The 22,372-nt window shown below is 38.3% G+C and overlaps 1 long non-coding RNA gene across 1 annotated transcript in view; it reads left to right on the top strand.

Moving 5' to 3' along the window:
• The first annotated feature begins 5,171 nt into the window (after positions 1 to 5,171).
• The window catches only part of LOC118171115, a 65,469-nt gene continuing 48,268 nt past the window's right edge, over positions 5,172 to 22,372 (top strand). The window contains exon 1 of the long non-coding RNA XR_004753044.1: positions 5,172 to 5,242. This is a non-coding gene — a long non-coding RNA (uncharacterized LOC118171115). The remainder of the gene's footprint in view (positions 5,243 to 22,372) is intronic.

The raw sequence follows: 22,372 nt of genomic DNA on the forward strand, positions 1-22,372 counted from the left end.
TAAAAATACAACATCCATTGCATCTCTTGGGATTTAATTTGAGACTGGATGCAAAATAGCAAAATGGCATAGTGATCTTAACCTCCCTTGTCCAGGAACATTAGATTCTTGTACTCTGGCCTCAAATACTTCTTATTAATAATAATAATAATAAATTGTTTGTTTATTTTATTTTATTTAGATTTCAAAGGTCTACCTCACCACTCTTGTCCCTTGTGTAGGCTTTTGCATGTGTGAAAAACAGGAGGAAAATGAGTATGAAGGATTTCTTTTCCAATCTGACTCTATTCCAACTTTTTCTGTACAGATGTAAGATGACACCATGATTTGGAAGGTTATACAATAGTAGAGGGCAGTGGCCCAATTCTCATTTAAATTTGGGCTGCTTTATATTACTTGGCAGTAAAGGGACTTTAAATTAGGTGCAAATTATTTCTTCTCTTTAAACTGTATTGGCATAACTTAGGTAAAAGAAATGTAAATGACAGTGCATCCAGCAATAGTAAAATACAAATAAAATTCATCTTAAATATGATACCTTAGAATGAGAACAATATCTTTTTTTTTTTTTTTTTTTTTTTTGGCTTTCCTCCATGATTGTAGTATATCTTTCCTAAATTTTGTATTTATAATTATTGATAAAGGGGGAGATTTTTCACCATGTAATGCAATGAATGCTAGTGGTAAAACACCTACCAGTAGCTTTGTATATCATGTTGTTTTGTTTGCCAAGTAAATTTATTTTTCTGTGCTCTGTGCGACATCATGCAGGCAGATATCAACAGGTGTGTGGTTTCTTATTTGGTCTGCAAGTAGGAAGTCTGCATTTTCCATTAGGATACAGTTACTATTGGAACAACTTTAAAATATATGGGGATGGATATGCAAATAAAGTGGAGTTGTGTTTGCATAATCTACGCTGCTAATAATATGGAAAGCAGATATGCATGCCTAATATAGAAAATAAATGTTTCCAGAAACATGAGCCATTCAGATCAAAATGCATACTTCTTTAGTTAATAAAAAGTGTTGTGGATTTTCTACTAACTAATGTGACTCCTGAGTACTACCTAAATGTTATAAACTGGAGCTGATTTCATTTCACACAATCTACTGAACAGTCATCAGATGGTTATCTGTGCTGTAGTTAAAATTTGTAAGTGAACTATTTTCAAAGTGAAAATATCAAAGGGTTTTCACAGCCTTCAGAGAGATCTAAACTTCAAGTATTATTTTATTTTTGCTAGCCTTGAAGTGAATCCAGAACCTCAGTTGTTAACTTGAAACTGGTTTCTGTAGTTCAGAAATGTTTCTGAAACTTTACATGGTAATAAAAATGCCTTACAACCTCAAATATTAAATAAAACACTTTTTTCTGTTAGTCTGGACCAAATACAAAACCTTATGCCATATGTTGAAAATGGTTTCTTCAATTTGAAGCATAATACTATTCTATTGCTTGTAGCATTTAATTAAAATGATTGCATTCATTAGAATCAAAGAGGTTACAGATGGAAAACCTATGATATCACTGAGCACATCTCCCTGTTAAAACATTAACGTTATGTAAGACCAAGGTGGTCCATATTATTCTGTTCTATTTCTGAGATTAGAGAGAATATTACAGTAATAGTTTATATGTTCATCTGTGTCATAAGATTGCTGTGCTTTGATTACGAACTCTATTGAGGGTTGTGAATGGTTTGGGTTTTGTTGTTGTTTTTGTTGTTGTTTTGTTTTGTTTTACCAAACTACTAGGATATAAGAATGTAGTTCATCCTCAAAAAATACATTTCATCATTTCATGATGTCTGCTGTGCAAATGGTTGGCTCCAAATGGCATTTTAACAGATATAATTAGAGAACAGTTACATACCTCAAAGATGGTCCCAGGCTACAGAATCAGTATCAAAAAAGGGTCTCTTTTGAAGTATGTGGATTTTTAGAACTTTGGTTAATGTCTAGGCTGAAAGTAAAAATGTTTAAGTGTAGTTTTAAATATGTTTCATCTAATAACCTACATGTTTATTACCTGATATTTTCTAATAGACAATATATTTTGAATAGAAACTCCTATAACTTTAAATGAAAAATAAATAAAACATTAATGTCATTATATACTTGGTTTTATCATAGATATCTTTAGTGGTATGTGAATAAATTATGGGTAAATAATTTTTTTACTCTTATGACCACCGGAAAAACTTCCCTACTTCATTCAGTTCCTTCACATCTGTACATGTGGAGCTGAAAAGAGAACAGGGAACTTTTGCACTTTGCATTGTATCTTTTAATTACATTTATAATATGCTATTTCGAATTACATATGTATTTTCTGGGGGAAGACAAAAAAAAAAATCAGACAAAATAATTCCTACATTAAATTAAAACAGATGAATGTGATCTAGAAAGCCTTTCAGCCTTGCAGTTAGCCTCTAACTAAAGTATTTCTGAGGTGAATTGTGGTGATTTAGACCTGCCCTTGCACTACTTTGCTACCATCTGCACTGTAGAAATGTCACCTTTGCATTGAAGGTGACGGCACTTGCTGCTCACATGAGCCACAAACTGGAAAGAGCTCATAGCTAAGAGCCATAAAATGTACATGGTCACCTGAAGGGGTCCACAGGTAGGTGATGGTGGCAGCTCTGCACTGGGTGACCACCAAGGTCCCAAGATGAATTGGCAGCACTGACCTCAATGCTCCCAGTCTGTTGGTTTGCTTCTACCCTGGCCTGGGGGTTTGCGTTTCCCAGCAGTTCCCATTCTGCCACTGGTTACATGGGATCTGGGATGGGACCACAACCGCTCTCTCACTCCCCCTCCTCAGATGAGGAGGGGAAGAAGTAAAGGAAAGAACAACTCACGGGTTGAGATAACGATGATTTAATTAAGAGGGGGAAAATATATATATATACATATATATATATATATAATTAAGGAAATATTATTATTAATTAAACAATTCAACTAAAGGGAAAAAAAAGGGAAAGGGGAAAAGGGAGGGGGAAAGGGAATAACAAAACAAAACAAGTAAAGGCTATGTGGAAGTGCAGAGGAAAGAAATTACTCTCTACTTCCCACAAATGAGCGATGCTTGACCACGTCCTTGAAGCAGGGCCTCAACGCACGTAGCCGGTGTTCGGGAGGAGGACAGACATTCTCACAACGAGAGCCCGCCCCTCCCCTCTTCTTCCTTTTTCCACCTTTTATTGCTGAGTGTGACATCATATGGTATGGAATATCCCTTTGGTTGGTTTAGGTCAGCTGCCCTGCTGATGTTTCTTTCTCACTTTTTGCCCACCCCCTAGGAGGGTCAGAGAGAGTCCTGATGCTGTGCCAGCACTGCTCAGCAGCAGACACAACACTGGTGTGATACCACTGCTGTTCTAGCTACAAGTGCAGAGCGCAGCACTGTATGGGCTGCTGCAGGGAAAGTTAACATCCCAGACAGACCCAGTACAGGACCACATGAAATGTTCATAAATTGTGCATGGTTCTAGATCCATGGGTTTACCAACCCTTTTCTGCTTCTTAGGCCACATGGAAATAATCATTTAATATTAAAATACTTCCAGATATCTTATTTTAGATATAAGCAAATTATTATTTAACTGAAGCAAGAGTACACAAATATGTTTGTGTAGAGATGTGGTGCTTGTTTTGTTAGGGATCCAAAATAATTGTATGTGCAGCAAAGTCTCGTGGAAGGCATATAATGTACAGTAAGGTGGTGTTTGAGCTCGCTTTGTTATTGTGAAATTTACCTATGTCACACTGGAGGGACTTGAGCAAGGGAGAGATTACCCACAGTGTTTGAAGAAAAGAAAAGGTAATACATTTTGCAAATAACACCTCTCTGTGGGGGGGTTTAAGTGCATCCTACATATTGGTTAGATAATACAAACTAAAAGTAACTTTTCTGATCTTTGTGAGCAAGGTAAAAGTGAGCTGGGGAGATTGTGGAAGAAAACTGTAAGAAGGGAATAAACATTTTCTATGAAATTAAACCCAATACAACTGAAGCTGCAGGGAAAATCACCAGTTAAAATATAATAAACAGTCTTGAAGTCTTTAAATTCCCGCAGGAAGGAATTGTTCTGTTACAGGAATCCAGTATTATTAAGTGGAATTCACCCGACAGGGCAGGAAATCCCCTGTAGGACAAGCAGAAGTTTAAAGCTCAATGCTCTCTATTGAACTTCTACTGTGTGCTTTTCAGTTAAAGAGATAGTATTAAAATGAGAGAAAGATAAAGCAACACCTCTTCTCCCGTTATCCAAGCATGCTATGTATCCCTCTTCTGCCCCTCGTTAGCAGACTTGTCACTTGTTTAGCCTCTCTGGGATTGGAAATATTTCCTTCTTACTGAACAAAATGAAAAAAGAGGAAAAAATTAATTTCTGATGAGGAAATACTGCAGGATTGAGTAAGAAGCAGACCAAGATGAGTTTTTGTGTGATCGTCCAGGTGCAACCCAATGTTGATATAAAACAGGGATGGGACACGGGTGTGCTTGTTGGGCTTACTTGGCTCTACCCCAGTGGCAGTCACAAATACTTGGTGTAGGGATAGCTGCCAGGGCATGTATCATACATGCCTGTACACATGTGGTACATTCTTGTTAGCACATGAGATGGGATTAATATTGGTAGAAGAAGCTGTCAGAGACTTAAAAATGATGGGGTAAAAATGTCCCAGTGGAAGCAAGGGGCTTTGCGACAGGAAGAAGCAAAGGCCAGAGAAAACATCTGTTACCAACAGTGATACGGGGATGGCGAAAATAGTGTGGGAGGCAGAAGCACATATGCCTTGCTGCCAAGCATACTGAAAAGAAGCTAATACGTTGGGTTTTATCACCCCCCCGCCCTTCAATAGAAAAGAAAAAAAAAAAAATGCAATCTGCCACAGCTGTAGAAAGTATCAGTAGAAGGAAAACAGGTATAGGAATGGTGCTTCAAATAGTTGATATACAAAAGCCTGAGACAGATAGCTGCAGAGGAAGGAAGAGAAGAGTTGGTAAAACACAAATTAAGTCCATGTCTGTAGAAGGACTTAGGAAGGTTAAGGCAAATCAACTGAAATTGATTCAGCCGTGTGGATTATCTCATTCTGGAGCAAAGCAGCCATGAAGCTTAGCTGCATTTTACACAAGGGTGGGAAAACTGTATCTTATGCATACTGACTTCAGACTTTCAGCTGAGCTGCCTTTCCTGAGTGTCCTGTAGTCAGAAATTACAATGTGAGTATAACTTGCACTTTCAAGTCACTCCTGGAGGAAGTGTTGCAGGTAGCAATGTGACAGGCATAAAGTGTATGCAAATTGCCCAATTAGATATAACTTGCTATTGAAGAAACAGTTGCAACAGCAACAAAATGCAGCACAAACCATTGTGCAATATAGGAATGCCAATTCAAAATCTGTCCTATGAATACATATATAATGTACTTGACTTTTCTGTTTATTTAGCTGTGCACTGAAATTCTTCTGCATCTTGTGAAACAAACAGTTCTGAAACATAAAGTACCCTCTCTAATAAGGTGTGATGGATAGGGACGTAGGTAAGAAAAGTGTCTTTATTTCTCAGCCCCAGTCACACAAACCTTACAGGGATTAGTTATAGATTTTTACCCTGAACTGCAGCTCAGGTCAGTGTCAGTTCAGTGGAGACTTATACCATGTATTGTCTGCTTTTTCATCAGCATGGTTCTGAAAGCAATATATAACCATGGGAGTGTATTTGAAAATTAAAAGTCACTGGTCTCTAAATAACAAGTGTAAGTGCATTAGATTATAAGCACTCTTCTCTCCCCCAGGTTTGCTTTGAATATCAGAGGGAGATGACAACATGCAGCATATTTCTAAAGGTGTGGAGCATCATTCGGTTTCAGATGGAGTATCTTTATTTTATTCTGTCTAGCAAGTTGCAGCTAGATTTATCTCCTGTGCTCTGGCCATTAGGAAGAGCGTGTGAATGTGCTCCTTCTCTCCTCTGAAGAAATCTCACCCACCCACTGGTGTGAGAAGTAAATTGTTCCTTCTCTTGGAAGCCTTCTGTCTTCTAATGTTGTATTCACCACTGTGGTATCTGGACACTTTCTGGAAGTGAATTAAGTGTTGCAACTAAAATCTGACATGTATGCTTCCCCTGGTCTTTTTGCTTTTTCACCAATACCTCTTTAAGAAACAAGTACCAAGGCTGTATCCCCTTGTACTGATAGGTTTTCAGAGACAAGATCCATGCCGTAGGAGGTAAACTGGTATTTCTTTTAGTGTTAAAAGTCTCACTGGTGTGTCTTACTCACATCCCGAGGGTTAAAATGGTTCCTAAATTTGTCATCAAGTAATTTTCCCAGAGATCAGACTGCTCCGGACAGGTGTGGGGGTTTATTGTGCTTGCCTTGCTCACCAGCAGCAGGCGAGGTACTCATCCTGAAATCACCCAGCAGATCCAGCAAGTAGATTCCTTCCTATCATGGCAATTTAGGATGCCTGTTCTCTGAAACACCCTTCCATCAGAGCATAATAGATTAATCTTTTTCTGCCTTTTAAATTGCAAATCTTGTATTTCTCGCAAGTTGGGAAGAAGTTTGTGATGCACATAGGTGGAGTAATTTTTCCACAGATCACTTCCAGACTAAGCAGCTGTTATTACATGATTGTCTGAGATCTGGGGGGACTATTTGATGATCGGTGTGACCTCTTCTAATCTTATTATAATCATTGTTGCTCTCTGCTTTTCCATGCTTTCCTATGGTTGCTATGGAGACATCGTACTCTCCCTTCCTTCTTAAGTGGGAGAGCGAGCCAAGGCAGCATCTCCAATCTCCCTCTCTTTCTCACCTTTCTCCCTCTCTCACACTTTCTGGCTGTCACTGGGAATCATGTCAGCTCCTTTTCTTCATCTCCAAAAGAAGCATTGATGGCCTCTTAGCACCAGCATGTTCGTTCAGCATTTTTCGCTGCTCCTTGGGGAGAAGTGTGGCAACACAGGCTGCATCCAGAGCGCGTGAGATCGGCTGAAGCCAGGCTTGCCCTGCTCAGACTTGCAGATCCCTCAGCAGCTGTGGAGCATGCCCTGCAGAGGCACAATTTGACCAGCAGCGATCTGGTCTGGGTGTGCGCCCGCAGAGTACCCCGTGCTGGCCGTTCAGCAGCATGAAGAGTGGATGCTGCATTCTGTTTGCCACAGCAGTAATGAGGGACTCAGGCAGAATAATATTAGAATGCTTATGGTTGATTCAGAATGAGAAAATTAGATGCTTTTAAACAGTGCAGATTAGGTGCGAGGTGTTTCCAGGAGATGTGTATGGAGTGCATTTAAATTTGTTTTTTATTGTCTGTTTCATAAATTATATTCCTTTACGGGATAAATTGAGTGGATTAGGTATGGAATCATGTGTAATTAACTGGGTGCTAGCTACTTAGGAGGGCACATACAGCTTGTGTTATTAAACAACATCATGTCAGATTTAATGGATGTCATTACAGAAGTACCTCAGGGATCTATCCTTGGACCATTGTTATTTATGATCTCTATAAATGAACTGACAAGTCAGTGCACTGAGTACAATGTTCATTTTTATTCTGATGACACAGTCATGTCCTGAGCTCCTAGTTGCTAACTGAACTTGAAATTTCTCTGTGCATATTTTTGAGAGCTCAGCAATGGTTAATTCTCAATGAAGTTGTTTTAAGCAATGCTACAGCAGATGTTCTGATTAAAGTAAGTAATGTCATGTTGGGTCAGGCCTACTGGTAGGCAGATACTGGTGGGTAAACAGATCTAAACCTTCACGCAGAGAAAAAAAAAAAAAAGTAACAATGTACTAATCCCCTAGTCTATCAAAAGTTGACTTTTTTTTTTTTTTTTGCAGAACACTCCTTTACTACAAAAATAGATTTTCAATTTCTTTAATAATATCTGATATATCTTATTGATTGCATGAGGCAGATACAACTGCTAAATATGGAAGGGCAAAAGGATTCAGAAGTGAATTAATGCAAACATTTCTATTTGCATTGTGCTGATGTGTAATTTTCTGTTCATTTGGTGCTTTGGTATTTTATTTTATTTATTTTTTTCTCTTCTTCCTCCCCACTTCTGTAAGGAAGGAAAACAGTGTGTGCCCTTTTGCAGATACCTTTACGAATCTCTCCATGCTGGAAATCTGCTTTTTATAGTGCAAATTGCTTTTCATTCAATGACAGTGATATGACTTATATGGATCATCTGCTGATATATCAACTCTTGGGAGAAAAAAAAAAAACTGGAGGTTAGGCCCAGATTCTGCCCTTGGGTTTGGATTAAGATTACCCATGGGGGAAGGAGGCAAGTTCCAACAAGTCTTTATTTCCGCCTATAAATTGAACTACAAGGCACCAGAGACAAAATGAGGAAGCTGAGCTAATGCTGCTGCTCTGGAAAATTGTGTTAGTGGCTCTGATAAAATTGAAGGTCTGACATGGCAAACAGAATTTAGTGTACAATGAAAATGACTGAGGGGAATGGGTCAGAAGGTGATTCATTCAATAGAAAGTAATCAGCAGAGTATCATCATAAGTTGCCTGTCCATAAGCAAATGAAAAATGACTGGTGTTTCTTTTATTGTCTCTGCTCTGCCTGATTGACTGTTAGTGGGTCGCTGTACTTAGCTTAGTGATGGAAGAAAGGTAGAAAGGTAAGGAGCATCTTGTCCCTGAGACATCCCTCCTTGGGGTGCACTGACTCAGGACAGCTTCCATGTGGGAAGCAGAGGGGCTGTGGAGCCCAGGAGCCAGCTGGATACACCTTTTCCCATCAGGTCTTCTGTACAACTCTTCTCCTCCACATGCATATACCCAATCCCGAGCATCGCAACAGAGCCTTTTTACTGGTTCCCACCTACTGGGGTAATCTTCTTGCCTTTAACTTTTACCAGTCTCAGAAACATATTTCTGGAAGTACCAGTCCTGTGACAAAGCAAGGGTTTTCCATTCAAATTTCTACCCAGAAAAAAATATATATATATATATATATATATATATATATATATATATATATATTCTCAGCTTTAGTTGCAGTATTGTCTGGTGCTCATTCAGACAAATCCATTCTACATTTTAAGTTTCCCAGGCCCTAAGTGATGTCACTGCTTAAAAGAGATATATTGTCCTGATTCATTTTCCTATAGCAGTTTAGCATCAGTGTAAGCTTGACTTTTTAAGTCACCAGTGCACTAAAGAGATCCAGGTCGCTAAAAGGAAGATGATTTACTGTTCAGTTAATGACATGTGTCATGTTCTTTTGTTACCTGCAACACATCATTACACCCCTTTAGAAAAGCCAAAAAAGAATGCATAAAAAGGATGTGCTTAAATTATTTTTAAACTGTCAAAGGAATACTGAATTCTCTTAGCTGGTTATATTGGGCTTTAATCATGAACTGTCCTTCCAGTACCTACAGAAAAGGTAGAAACTGGAATTGATTCCTTTTTTTTCTGAGTTCCGAATGACTGCAGTAGACTTTTCCTTTTGCTTAATCAGTAAATACAATAATATCTTCCAAACGTGGCTCATATGGTTATTTAAAGCAGAACTATGGCTGTTTTAATATGGTTATTGTAGCCATACATTTTGTTTTTATGAGTTTTTATATAGCACTATTACTTATATGCTAATCTTAAGGATATTGTTATAATTTGTTTTATGTGTTAAGTATTATAGAGGCAGTTGCTAGTATCAGTACAGTTAAGGGTCTTATGAACATCACATCTGACAAACAATTGCTTGCTGCCAGAAGCCCAATGAAATGGTTATACCCAGGGATACAAATCACCTTTGCAGACAGTTTGCATAGATTTTCTTCAAGCAGGAAAACCATCTAAAATGCATTATGTAGGAATATTTGCAGTTCTCTACACACACATGCTTGCATGCTTGCAAAATTCCCAGGCTAATGGTGCTTCCCTAGCAGGATGGTCACAGGCATATTCTTCACAGTTGCTTTGCCTTGCCTTTTATCAAACATCTGTGTCATTTGATCCCTTTCTGTACAAGTCCCATGGAAGGGACATGAAACTCTATGCATGCTTTAGAGGTTCTTTGTTTTCTTTCTGTGTCATGCTCAGTGCTTTATTTTATTTGTCTCGTTCTAAAAGCAAAGTGATACATTTCCTTTGAGAGGGACACTCAGAGGCAGCAGTGACAACTCGCTTTTCTAGACAAACTCCTACAGGAGCATTAATGCCAATAAGTTCTGCAACAGGAATACATTCCTTATCCTGGACGTTAATGACATATGTGCTTTGTCAAGTGTTGTCATCAGGCTCACCAGGGAGCCATATGACAAAGACTTCTTAATTTTTGCTCGTGTCTCTCGGAGTGACAATGTGGATTTCTACTTTCCTTTGCCACCTGGAGTTCTGTGTGGCAAGCTTAAGGGATTCATTCCTTACACTGACTGGCTGGGAATTTGCTGTTGTAAGAATTGTTGTTGTTGGATTTTGTTTACAAAGATGGTAGATTTTGAGTCCCTGTGCAAAAATGAATGGCTCATTTATTAAAACACATTGCATTCAGCCAGAAAAGCCTTGCAAATGAAAGGCCTTTTTCAGAGACCATCTCATCAGCAGCACCTGGAGCACCTCACTGTCAGTATTTTAATATTAAACTGGTAGAGTTTTCTTTTGGTGAATGAGTATGTAAGCCTATATGCCACAGATGTCGTTTGAATGCTAGAAGATGTCCACTAAGAATGGGACATTTCTTAGGACAAATTATTCAAATTCCCATGTGCAAGAGGACATTAAATCATATGGTCCTGTGATAATGCTCTCATCACTGAAATAATAGTTTAAAAGCATGAGGGGAAAGATGAGCACTGCTTATTCCACCTGTGAGGTTATATTTTGAAGGCAGGCCGATCTGGGAAACATTTACTGGAACAGGGCAGAGAGTTGACATAGATAGAAAATTGTCTTGGCAGGCTTTATACATGAGAGAAGCAACCAGACAGGCCTGGCTCCCAGATCTGTTAGCACTGGCGAGCCTGTTACATGCTTTTGGAACTTTGATTTTGAAGAATGAAGCACCAAAATTCAGGGTTTCCAGGCTGAGTCTCCTGGTGGGGTGAGGTTTGAAGATTATAGTCTCATCCTATAGAAACTGGCAGTTTCACATTCATACCCTGCTGAAGGCCCCTGGGACACAGTGCTAAGCTTTTAGGCTCTAGGCACTATGTGGTGTGTGGTCCTTTTGGCTAATAGTCTCAGTGATTTTGAAACATTTGCGTGTGTATCATTGAAAGGAAATTAAATTGAATTATAATTATCACAGCCATTTATTCCCTAAATTAGTTATCTAGCTGTTTGCAGAGAGGTCAATAAGCCAATGGACTATATAGTAACCGGCAGTGAATGCCTTACGTGGGTAAATGATAATTGCTTGCAATGTTGTGGAGCCTGCAGACACAAGGACAGGAATACTACACAGCTGGCATTGTTTCTGCGTAGGGAAGGAGCCGTAAGAATGGTGGTAGTTCTTGATCTATAACAGGAAATTGGCAAAGCATAACAGACCCATTATGATACACTGGGGGCTTGAGACAGAGCACAGATTCCACTTACATTTTTAGGTTAAAAGACAAATAAATAGGACAATATTTCATCGTAAATTTTGATCTTCTCTGAAATACTGTCTCACAGAACCAGACACAAAAACAAGTCTCTATATAAGTATAGGTACCAAGGGAATGCTTTCCCTAGTGATGATCCTCCTCTGTAATAAGCACCCAGCTCTAATTTATTGTACAAGCTAGACAATGACTGCATGTTGAAGTACCTAGATCATTACTTTTGGATGGCTTGTAACATTTTTACATCTCTCTGATGAAAATGCTTGACAAAAGACAGCTCTTCTTATTTGGAAGAACTATGCTATTGCTAAGTGGAATGTCTGTGCTTTGTAGCTTGGGAAGGCATGAATCTAAAATAGTGATACTATGTAAAACAGCCCTGTCACCCATATGACATGGATGCCACTACATGTTCTCCACCAATGATTGATGTGACAAACTCCATATGTTAAAAGGAGACTGAGGAAAATCTTTTTTTCTTTTTCCTTTTTTTTTTTTTTTTCCAGATGGAAAAAATATGTATCTGTGGTACACAAACACTCTTTGCAGAGTTTCTCCATTTCCTCAGCAGTAATAACATATCTAAAAATACAACTTGGATCTGGAACAAGAAAAATATCATAGCCTACCACCGCCCTGGTTTTCTACACAAAAGAAATGTAGACATTTAAGGGCGTCAAGGGAAAGTGGATTTTTATTTATAGTGGCCATGTTTATTATTATTCACTACAATTATCTGGAGAGAGAATAAGGAAGAGTGCTTAAGGTGTTGCTTTCCAAGTAATTAACAAAAATATTTCAAACGTACACAAGGACTGGCAGATCATTCATCAGTGCTTATTTAGGGAAACAGCTCTCAGTAGTTTAGCCACATGGGTTTGTGACTGCACCTTAAGGGAGCCTCATAATTTAAGAAAAGGAAAATAATTACAATTGTTAGCTATGAATATTTTATTATTACTGGAAGAAATAATACAAGACAAGATAGATGAAACCTGTAGTTAAGAGATCAACAATGATACCTTCAGATACAAAGTCTTATACATGGTTCTGGTTTGGGGTTTATTTATTTTTTTCTAACTTTCCAAAGGGATTATTCCTGGTGGGGACACTGCTTCTAGATGAAACTGTAAACAAAATGCAGAGATTTCTAAAACTAATCTGTGTTTTCTATAGTTTGGGCAAATAAATCTTATTCAGGGTTTAATGAGTGGCAGGTTACTAATTTATACGTTATTGTGAAAGATAAGGCAGGAACATGTGATAATTAAGCCTTTAAAGCTGAAAAATATCTAACTCGGTTCAAATAATGTATTTAAGGAACAATTTTGAGATAGATAACTTAATAAACATTAACACATTCTGTATTTCAGTTAAATCCCAATACTTCTATCTGTTTACCAAGGTGAGCTGATGAAAGTTCATTTGTTTCTATTTGATGCATTGAATACAGACATCTCTGAGGTCATGCAACAGTGTTATTGTGCAGCCACATATTCAACCAACATCATAAAGAAAGCTTGCATTTTTTAAACATCTAAGGCAGCAAAGGTTTTTATCATTGAGGAATAAAATATTCTGGGAACATTTTTTTTTTTTCAGCTCTAGATGTTTTCCACAGTATTTGAGAATATAGAACATGTTTAAGATGTTTCAAGAATTATTTCTTACAAGTTTAAAACTAAAAGTTTGCAAGAAGAGTATCACTACTGATTTAAAACACCAGTAACAAATTGATGGACAGTTATCCTTACTTTAAGTCTTTGCACTGTTTTACATATCCATGTTTTCTTCTAAAGCATAAATGTTTTAAAGAATTTGTTTTCTGTAAATAAAGGTCATGATCACAACAGCTGCTACCTTGTAAAAAGAGATAATGTCTTGGTCTCTAGAAGTTATTTTTGTTGATAGTTTGCCTGCAGCCAATCTTTCCCTGTTTCACAATTCATAATATGTTTATAGTCTAGAGTGAAAGACTACTGTCAAGTAGTCTGCAGAGTGCACAAGTCTGTGTATAATACATACGCACATTCTCCCCAAAGAAATAATAAAGTATAGAGTAAGTTAAAAAGCTGTTTTCTAGATTCGGTGTAAATGCATTTGGCAGTAATAATCTTGGTTTTTATGGCTATGATTATTTAATACCTTTGGTACTACTAATTTCTTATAAAGCACTGAAACTCTCTGGGAATTTCCTAACTTTCATTTCGTTAAATAAGTAAGCACTTAGTGTAAACATGTAAAATCTGTTATCTTCAAGGAATTCAAGCATAAAGTAGTTGTAGGTATCACCTTAAATTAAGGATAAGTAAAACTGTAATAACCTAAGATTAAAATAGGAACATCATTTGCATCAGTATTGAGGCTAATTCCTGGTTAAGAAAGAAGGGACAAAGTTGTCAGATTGAACAGAAGAACATGTATTAATATACAAACAAAACAGTTCTCACAGGGAAATATCCCTGAGAAATATCAAATTTGCAAAAGTTAGAAGGTACCATCTACATCAGGAGGCCTAGTGATTTGGGATGAAAATATTAAATATTAACTCTGAATTATCCATGTCTTCTTCCATTTCTTTTTAGAAATAGTACTACAGTTTTTTTCCCTTGTCACTATGCTCATTTGCATTGGTTTCACTCTCTTTCACTCCTTTCCTAACTTATTTTACAGCTTGTGCATTTCTCACAGCTGGATAACAAGCAGAAATCCCACTGCACGACATATAGCCCATGCTGATGAACACTAATTCTATGCATGGATCATGCAGTGAAGCATACAAGAAGAAAATTTCAATAACATTCTAGTTTTTCAAGTAACCACCACACAACTGGAGCAGATTTTCAGGTGGATACAGATCCTATTTTAGGGCTCACAAAGGGGACAGATTTTCAAAGTGGTCCAGTCCCAACAGATTTCCCTCAGGAATTATTGCATTTATGGCCACATTTTGAAGATAGCTCATCCTTCAATGGGCTCACAAAATTCCAAGATCACAGTTTAATTTTTTTTTCCTCCATAAACAAAAATATGTTTAAATTTGAAATTCTGAAGGTAGACTGATTTGGTTGGTACAGAATATGGCATTCAAATTTCCTGTAATACATTAAACACAAACTATTGCAAAACTAAGTATTTGGCCCCTGCATTTGTCATCACTTTTAACTTCCCAGGTAACTAATGGCTGTTGCAAATTTGTTCAAAACGCACCCATATGAGAATGTATGAATACATCTTGAATTTATAAACTTCCCACTTGTCCACAAAGAAAGGTGACCATGCCCTGCCCTCCCCTATGTAAACAGAAAAGTTACCTGAGTAGAAGGAACCCAGTACATTTGGAAATAAAGGAGAAATCAGCCTATTGCTTTTAGCCACCAGGAAACTTGTGAGTGAAGATGTGGAAAGGTTGATACTGCCTTGGCAGCGTAGAACAAACAACACAAGTTTTCACTATAACTTTGCCAGAGTTCTTACCCTTAGCTTTTTGAGTAGGCAGTTCTCCCAGACTGTGATGTTACTTTGTGTTTGGTTTCCATTTAATAAACCTGGAAAATCAGGTATGCAGGGGACTTACCTGGAGTTGATTTCCCCATCATTAACCTGTGATGCAAGCAACATGGGCCCAAGTTTTTTGAATGTCTGATGGTATTTTCCCTTCTGAAGTTGCCTGGAGGGGGATTCCCCAGAGTCCTGTTTGCACTCTGCCCCCGCATGCTCATGGAACTGTGAGGTGCAGAGACTTGGCCTTCTACCTTTTGAAAGACTATATTTTGAAAATATAGCTCTTTTAACCTGACAGCAGTTGGGCTAGTGCTGTACCCAGTCTGGTTGTCAACTTATGTCAGAATACACTGAGAAGAATCAGACTCCAGAGTCTGATAGCTCAAGAAATCTTTTCAGGGTTGGTGAGGCTGAGTTTGGAGTTGTTCAATGCTACCATGTGTGGTGGTTTTACTGTGCTAGGCAGCTGAACACCACAACCGCTCTCTCACTCCCCCTCCTCAGATGAGAAGGGGAAGAAGTAAAGGAAAGAACAACTCATGGGTTGAGATAAGGATAATTTAATTAAAAGAAAAAAAAAATATTAGGGAAATATTATTATTAATTAAACAATTCAATTAAAGGGAAAAAAGGAAAAGGGAAAGAGGGAGGGGGAAAGGGAGTAACAAAACAAAACAAGTAAAGGCTATGTGGAAGTGCAGAGGAAAGAAATTACTCTCTACTTCCCACAAATGAGCGATGCTTGACCACGTCCTTGAAGCAGGGCCTCAACGCACGTAGCCGGTGTTTGGGAGGAGGACAGACGTTCTCACAACGAGAGCCCGCCCCTCCCCTCTTCTTCCTTTTTCCACCTTTTATTGCTGAGTGTGACATCACATGGTATGGAATATCCCTTTGGTTGGTTTAGGTCAGCTGCCCTGCTGATGTTTCTTTCTCACTTTTTTGCCCACCCCCTAGGAGGGTCAGAGAGAGTCCTGATGCTGTGCCAGCACTTCTCAGCAGCAGACACCACACCAGTGTGATACCACTGCTGTTCTAGCTACAAGTGCAGAGCCCAGCACTGTATGGGCTGCTGCAGGGAAAGTTAACATCCCAGCCAGACCCAGCACAGCATGTCACAACAGTGTATTAGGCTGTTCAAAGAAATTGTTTTGCTCAATATGTTAACGATTGTTATCATGAGTGTATAGCCTTTTGGATGGTTTGTTATGCACGATGCTGTAGGGAAATACTATTTTCCAAACAGGTACACACACACACAGAAGAAAAAAGAAAGAAAGAAAGAAAGAAAGAAAGAAAGAAAGAAAGAAAGAAAGAGAAAGGAAGGAAGGAAGAAAGGAAGAAAGGAAGGCCATTATTATTTGTGTCTATTGGGAACAGTTAGTCCTCCGAAATACAATGCACTGGCTATGTGCATCACAGCATATTACATTGAGGTCATATACGTTCAATGATGGTAAAGTCTTGTGCTAATGCCCCTAAAGGTCTAAAAGAGCAGGGAAGTCCAAATCGTTTGCAAGAATATAAGAAATAACTAAAGTCTTTCCTCAAAGCTTGACTTACAAATTACCTGAAAAATTTACTGAGGGTGTGTAAGATCATTCTGAATATTATGTATCATGCCTTCATTTAAGAAGTGCTTTAAAAGCTTGATCTGGAAGAATTCAGACTAATTTTCAGAATGCTGAGGTTTAAATCAGCATTATGTAAAACAAAATGCACTCAACCCAGATTTCAATGCTTTAAATAACTATGCTGCTGGCTAAAATATCAGACTGAAGACCTGGTCTCTGATTTCCACACGGCTTTGTGTTTTCCATTTGTTACCCCAGCCTCTTTTAACAGGAGTCTGGAGAGGCTGCTTTCTACAGCAAGGGGGTGGTACATTCGCTGTGACTATTAAGGGCAGAAAATATTCCAGACCATTAGTTGCCTAGGGCAGTACATGGTCAAGCAGGGTGGGGACATCAGAAAAAAAAGCACCTGTTCTGTCAGGTCGAGGAAAGGTGTTGTTGCTGCTGCTGTGTGCAGGGCCCAGTGTGGGGCAGAGGCTACCAGTGCCTTTGTTCCCCAGCTTTTCTCCAGCAGCTGCTCAGCAGCAGGAATGGCAGCTCTGCCTCACCGACTCCTCTTCTAGCTCCTAGGATTTACTTAATTGTGCCATGCTAATGGTCTTGGCTAAAGTGAAAATGATTAAACCACATTTGACTTTAATTTGTTGAGCTGACATGCACTTTTTTTTTTTTCTCCCAGTGTGACAAATTACTAAAAGAGCAAACCAAATAAAGTGTAATTTACAGTTAGTCTGCTGTTGCGTGAACATGGAATTAAAAGCAAAATAATTTAAGAATTGCACAGCACTTTAATTAGAAAAATTACTTGTTCCAAGTCCCCTATGTTCTGTTCCAACCTACATTCAAATTTGGTCTTCCCAGAGTTTCTCAGAGTTGGAACCCATACTGTGAGACAACTTTTCAGGGAGACATAGGTCAGGTAAAAAAATGATGATCATTTGTGGAAGTTCAGCATAGCACTGTATACATACAAATATAGATTTGCCTAGCAAAGCAAGTAAATCCCATGTGGATTTTGAGCTCCTATTCTAGGAGACTGTTTTAAAAGTACTGTTGGAGAGGTAGACTGGCACATCTATTTGGTTGTATTTGGTGGTAGCTGGAGTAGCAGCGCTGGGATTTTCTCTGTTAGGGACAATGAAGAAGACTTGAAAGAGAGTGAGAGGGTCATACAGAGAAAGAAAAGGAATATTTCATGAATGATGAGCAAAGGAGCTTAAACAGGATCTAAATATAATAAGCTGTAGGTTTGTAAAAACATGATATTGAAAGACAGCATTTTTCTCAAGTCATCTATGTTTCTTAAGTCATCTAAGTTTTATGGAGTGCAATAAAGCTTATTTATATTACAGCAAAGAGAAGGACAGGGGCAGCCAGTGAATGAAACAACCTAGTTTGGCATTGGTAGGAAAAGGAAACAAGATATCAAAGACAAGATCACTCAGTGATTCAGATATGTTTGGATGTCACTCATTCTAGCTGATTGTTTTGCAATTTGTCTGTGACTACAGGTGTGTGATGAAAATCTGCCAATGATGCAGCCTTTGCACAAAGCATTTGTTAGGAAACCCTAAAATTAAATAAATAACTAAAAGATTTTAAAGGCAACCCACAGCAAGGGAAACAACTCAATCTAGAGTCTGAAAGGACTTTTTCTGTTATACCTGAATTACCCAAATCTCTTACAAAAACAGTAAAAATACAATTTTGTCTGCTAGAAGCTCTCTTCAGGCATTAGACCTTGTATCCTTAGTGCCAAGGAGGATGCAGGCTGATATTCATCTGGCTACATAGCTGTGTCTAAATTCCTCTTTGGAGAGTTGTGGTGGGGGAAGGAGCATACTCATTGTGTGAGTACCAGTATTAGTCTGGTACCAGCATCAGCTGGCCTCCAAAACATCTCATGCTTAAATTTCTGAAACATTATTAAAGAGGGTAGCAATATCTGAAGGGGTGGTGTAGGGCTGTGATTCCCCTTATGACTCTGGTTCCCACATGACTGTGGTTTATACCCAGAAATCAAAACATTTAATAGGTAGCAGTGCTGTTACTCTTACCAAATTGTGTGTTTAGGAACATCTTACTGATTATAACTGAGTTAAAGCAAGGCCTGAAGATAAAATGGAAAGAAAAGAGGTGATATTGAACATTAAAATAATAAAAAATAAAAAATAAAAATAAAAATAAAAATGGGCAGCATCAGTGCCAACTGGGTCTATAAAATTTACTGGGAGCATAAATGAGAAAAGATGTCATTATGATGCAAAAAGCACTATCAAGATCTTGGCTGTATCTGATAAGCCATCGATCAACCATTTTGTGACATGAATTTCTTGTTCTTTCTCTCACTAGAGATTGGAGCACACACAAATGACCTAATGGTGAGACAGTCTTTGTTCAGTTGTTTCAGCTCAATGAATGATTTGCCACAAACTCTGTTTCTAATAAAGTATAGACTTTTTCCCTGCACGTATTCAGCATGATCATATTACATCCTTGAACCTAGCGAGTCTGCAAAAGTATTTGAATACTATTTGTTAGCACATAAATCTGTTTTGATTGGTTACCAGCAGTTTTCTGCTTTCTGTGCTTATTCCTCATGCTACATTGGTTAATTGCAACTGGTCAGGAAACCTCCAAATTTTTTCTCTTCTTTGGCTGAGTGAGAATCATTTGTCTTGTGCAAATATAAATTCACTGACACACTTCAGTTCATTTTAAAAGCCTTTTTTGATCCTAATACCTCTGGCTACATCTTTGGAATTTACTTCAGTAAACATTCAAGCTAGCAAAACCCAAATGAGCATTTTTTTATTTTATTTTTTTTCCAGAAAACAAATACACAAATGACATTAATGTGGCTTAAGTAAATTCATTTATAAATACAAGCAAATATTCATGGAAAATGTAGCCCCATTAGCAGTCCCCAGAGCTTGTCAGTCTCAGATGGGGTCAAGGACAGGGGATATAATGGTGTCAAAGAAAAACAGATGCAGGCAGATAACTCTTGTGTGATTCAGAGATATAATTCACCTGAAGTAAGAAATGGGATCTGAAATGCAGCCCCACTCTCTTAAATAGAAGGCACTCAAGCTTGTTTTTGTAGCAGGTTGCAATTTTCTTAAATAGTCTGTTCTACGTGTTCTTTTCCAGCCAAAATATATTATATGTTTCTGTACTTTTTGAAGTGGGTAGTGTAGAGTGGTGTGATTACAGCTTTTAGCAGCCGCTTTTTGGCTGTCTGGGTGTCCTTTGGTAATTGAAAACTTGTTTATTGGCATCATTTGTTGGACTTTATTTAATCACTTCTTCTCCTCTAGGAGTTGCTTTATCCCTTCTGAGGGCTGACTCTTTGCATAGGCTTTGTCTGCTTTCTGGCACCGGGCAGGCTCCGTTTCACGCAAGTGGATTTGTAATTTAGACGTGGTGAGTAGCCACTAGCTATCTCGTCAGGGGCTGTGGCAGGGATCTGCTCGCCCGGGGCTCGGCAGTGCCGGCCTCGCTGCTGGTGGCCTTGATAAGTACCTGGACAAGGAGAGACGCCTCGCCCTGCACCGCGCTGGGCGGCTGCCAGCTGCTGCCGCAGCCGTTCCCACCAAGGCCACCCTGGTTCCACCGAGTGCAGCAGCAGGCAGTCTGGCCGCGTTTTTAATTGGGAAGAGTTTGCTTAACAGTGCTCTGTTTATCAAAGTGGACCCTTGTTAACACTGATCACTTAGATTTCTGTTTAATCAAATTACATACAGTGTAGACAAGGTTTTACTCTAATTTAAATATTGCCTTTTCATCCTTGTCAGCACAATGCTTCAGCTTCGCTTCCTATTAATCCTGAGAGGAAAGAAGGGGTTTTTATCCTAGATTACAGTTTCTTTATGGCGCCTGACAGAGGCTGCTGCTTGCTGGCAGAGTGAGAGGGATGCTGCTCTAAGTGACCAAAGAGCTTGTTCGCTGTCATGAAAGAGATTCAGATGCTGTGTTTGCCCTAGTCTAATCACACTAAATTTCTTTGTGACCCCTTAGGAAAAGCTGCAGGCAAGGTTCTTCTAATGGGATAGTTATAGGAAGGAGAAAGAGTCATCAAGTCTAGAGTCCCAAGTGTCTGTTGCATCTGAATTTTCAGCTTATCAACTAGGAGAGACGGCTTGCAGATCAATATTGAATTGCTTTTTTTACAGCCTCTGTGGAAAGGATAGCTAAGAGGTGCTGAATATTTTTGCTTGTTTTATAGTTTGTTTGTTTTGTGTGTGTGTGTTTATAAGTGCTTTATGCAGAGGAGCATCATTCTTATAATGATGCTTATACATAAGGATGTGCTTTCACATATATGTGGTAAGCACCTGTATTCTTTCTTACTGTCAGTCAAGGTGGAGGCTCAGAATATAAGAAACCCATTCCTGGTGCTGGGGGTAATATGGGCAGGGAGTGACTAGCTGCCAGATGTACATGAACCATGAAAATGGGAAACAAAAGAATCTAACGCATGTACTTTTTATTCTTGTGAACAGAATGTGGGCTGTATGTTCAACTGTCCTTGTAGTGTTTGAGAATTGCCAACAATTAATTGTTGGAAAGGCTCAGGAGTGAATTTTTAAATGTGCTTGTTTATTTGCACTAGAAAATGAAATACGTGGAGACATGCCCATACATATACATACGTGCCTATTTATAGATGTGTGACACAGGATAGACTTCACTTTTACTGTTCAATGACAGATTCTTCAGAGCCCTGGCACAGACCCAGTTAAGCAAGCCAGACAGAGGAACTGCCTTTCTCTGAGTTTATAACAAACCCACCTACTCAATTTGGTTGTGTTGGTGACAGAAAATTAGAATGCATGCAGAGTGGATGCTTATCTATTTATTTCAAGAAATCACGTTATTCCTAATGCAGCAGCAGTATAAGGTTCTTAATATTTCTCCCTGAAAAATCATGTTTTCTGGGTGGGGACTGATCTTGGAAGTGACCTGTTTGTGTTGTCCAAAATTACACCCTGTACACCTGCTTTTCGTCACTTTATTGTAAGACTTTTAAAAACAATGCTGTCTTAGCCAGTAAATTTTAGTCTATCTCTGTTTTGTAAAATAATGCAGACAAAATTTGTTTGTTTACTTTTCTAATACAAGGTTTATAATGTTAAAAGAAAAAATCCCTGATCCTGTTTACCAGCTAAATCTCCCTCAGGTTTGTCTCTCTCAGACAGTTAGAACTGTAGTGCTTAAAAATAGGTTTGAAATTATAAAAAGTAGACTAATACTGTTTATGAAGTGGCATGGCACTACATAATTCTTAGTCATTTCGAATTTTTCATGCTGAGTATTAACAGTTTTTAATAAAAAAACTTCTTTTAATAAAAATAATGAAAATAAATTCACTGTCAATATGAATGGATTTGTAAAAATAGTCTGCTGACAGTCTACGGGAGCAGGGGAAGTTACATTGGCTGAGCATATTGCTGACTATGGTTGTTTTGTATTGTGTTTGTTTCCTTTTTTTTTTCCTTGTTATTGTTTTCTCTTGTAATATTAAATGATTGTATTAAAGCTTCATGAGAGTTTAGCAATTGTATTCTTAATTTATGCTGTTATGCAATCTTTGCCTTTATCAGCAAGTTGCTAGTTTTCCTTTGCATAATACCAAAGGTTTCTAGGTTTGAAATACTATTATCTCTTCTTTATTG

This window comes from Oxyura jamaicensis, chromosome 8 (genome assembly GCF_011077185.1).
Source record: "Oxyura jamaicensis isolate SHBP4307 breed ruddy duck chromosome 8, BPBGC_Ojam_1.0, whole genome shotgun sequence".
NCBI classification, from domain to species: domain Eukaryota; kingdom Metazoa; phylum Chordata; class Aves; order Anseriformes; family Anatidae; genus Oxyura; species Oxyura jamaicensis.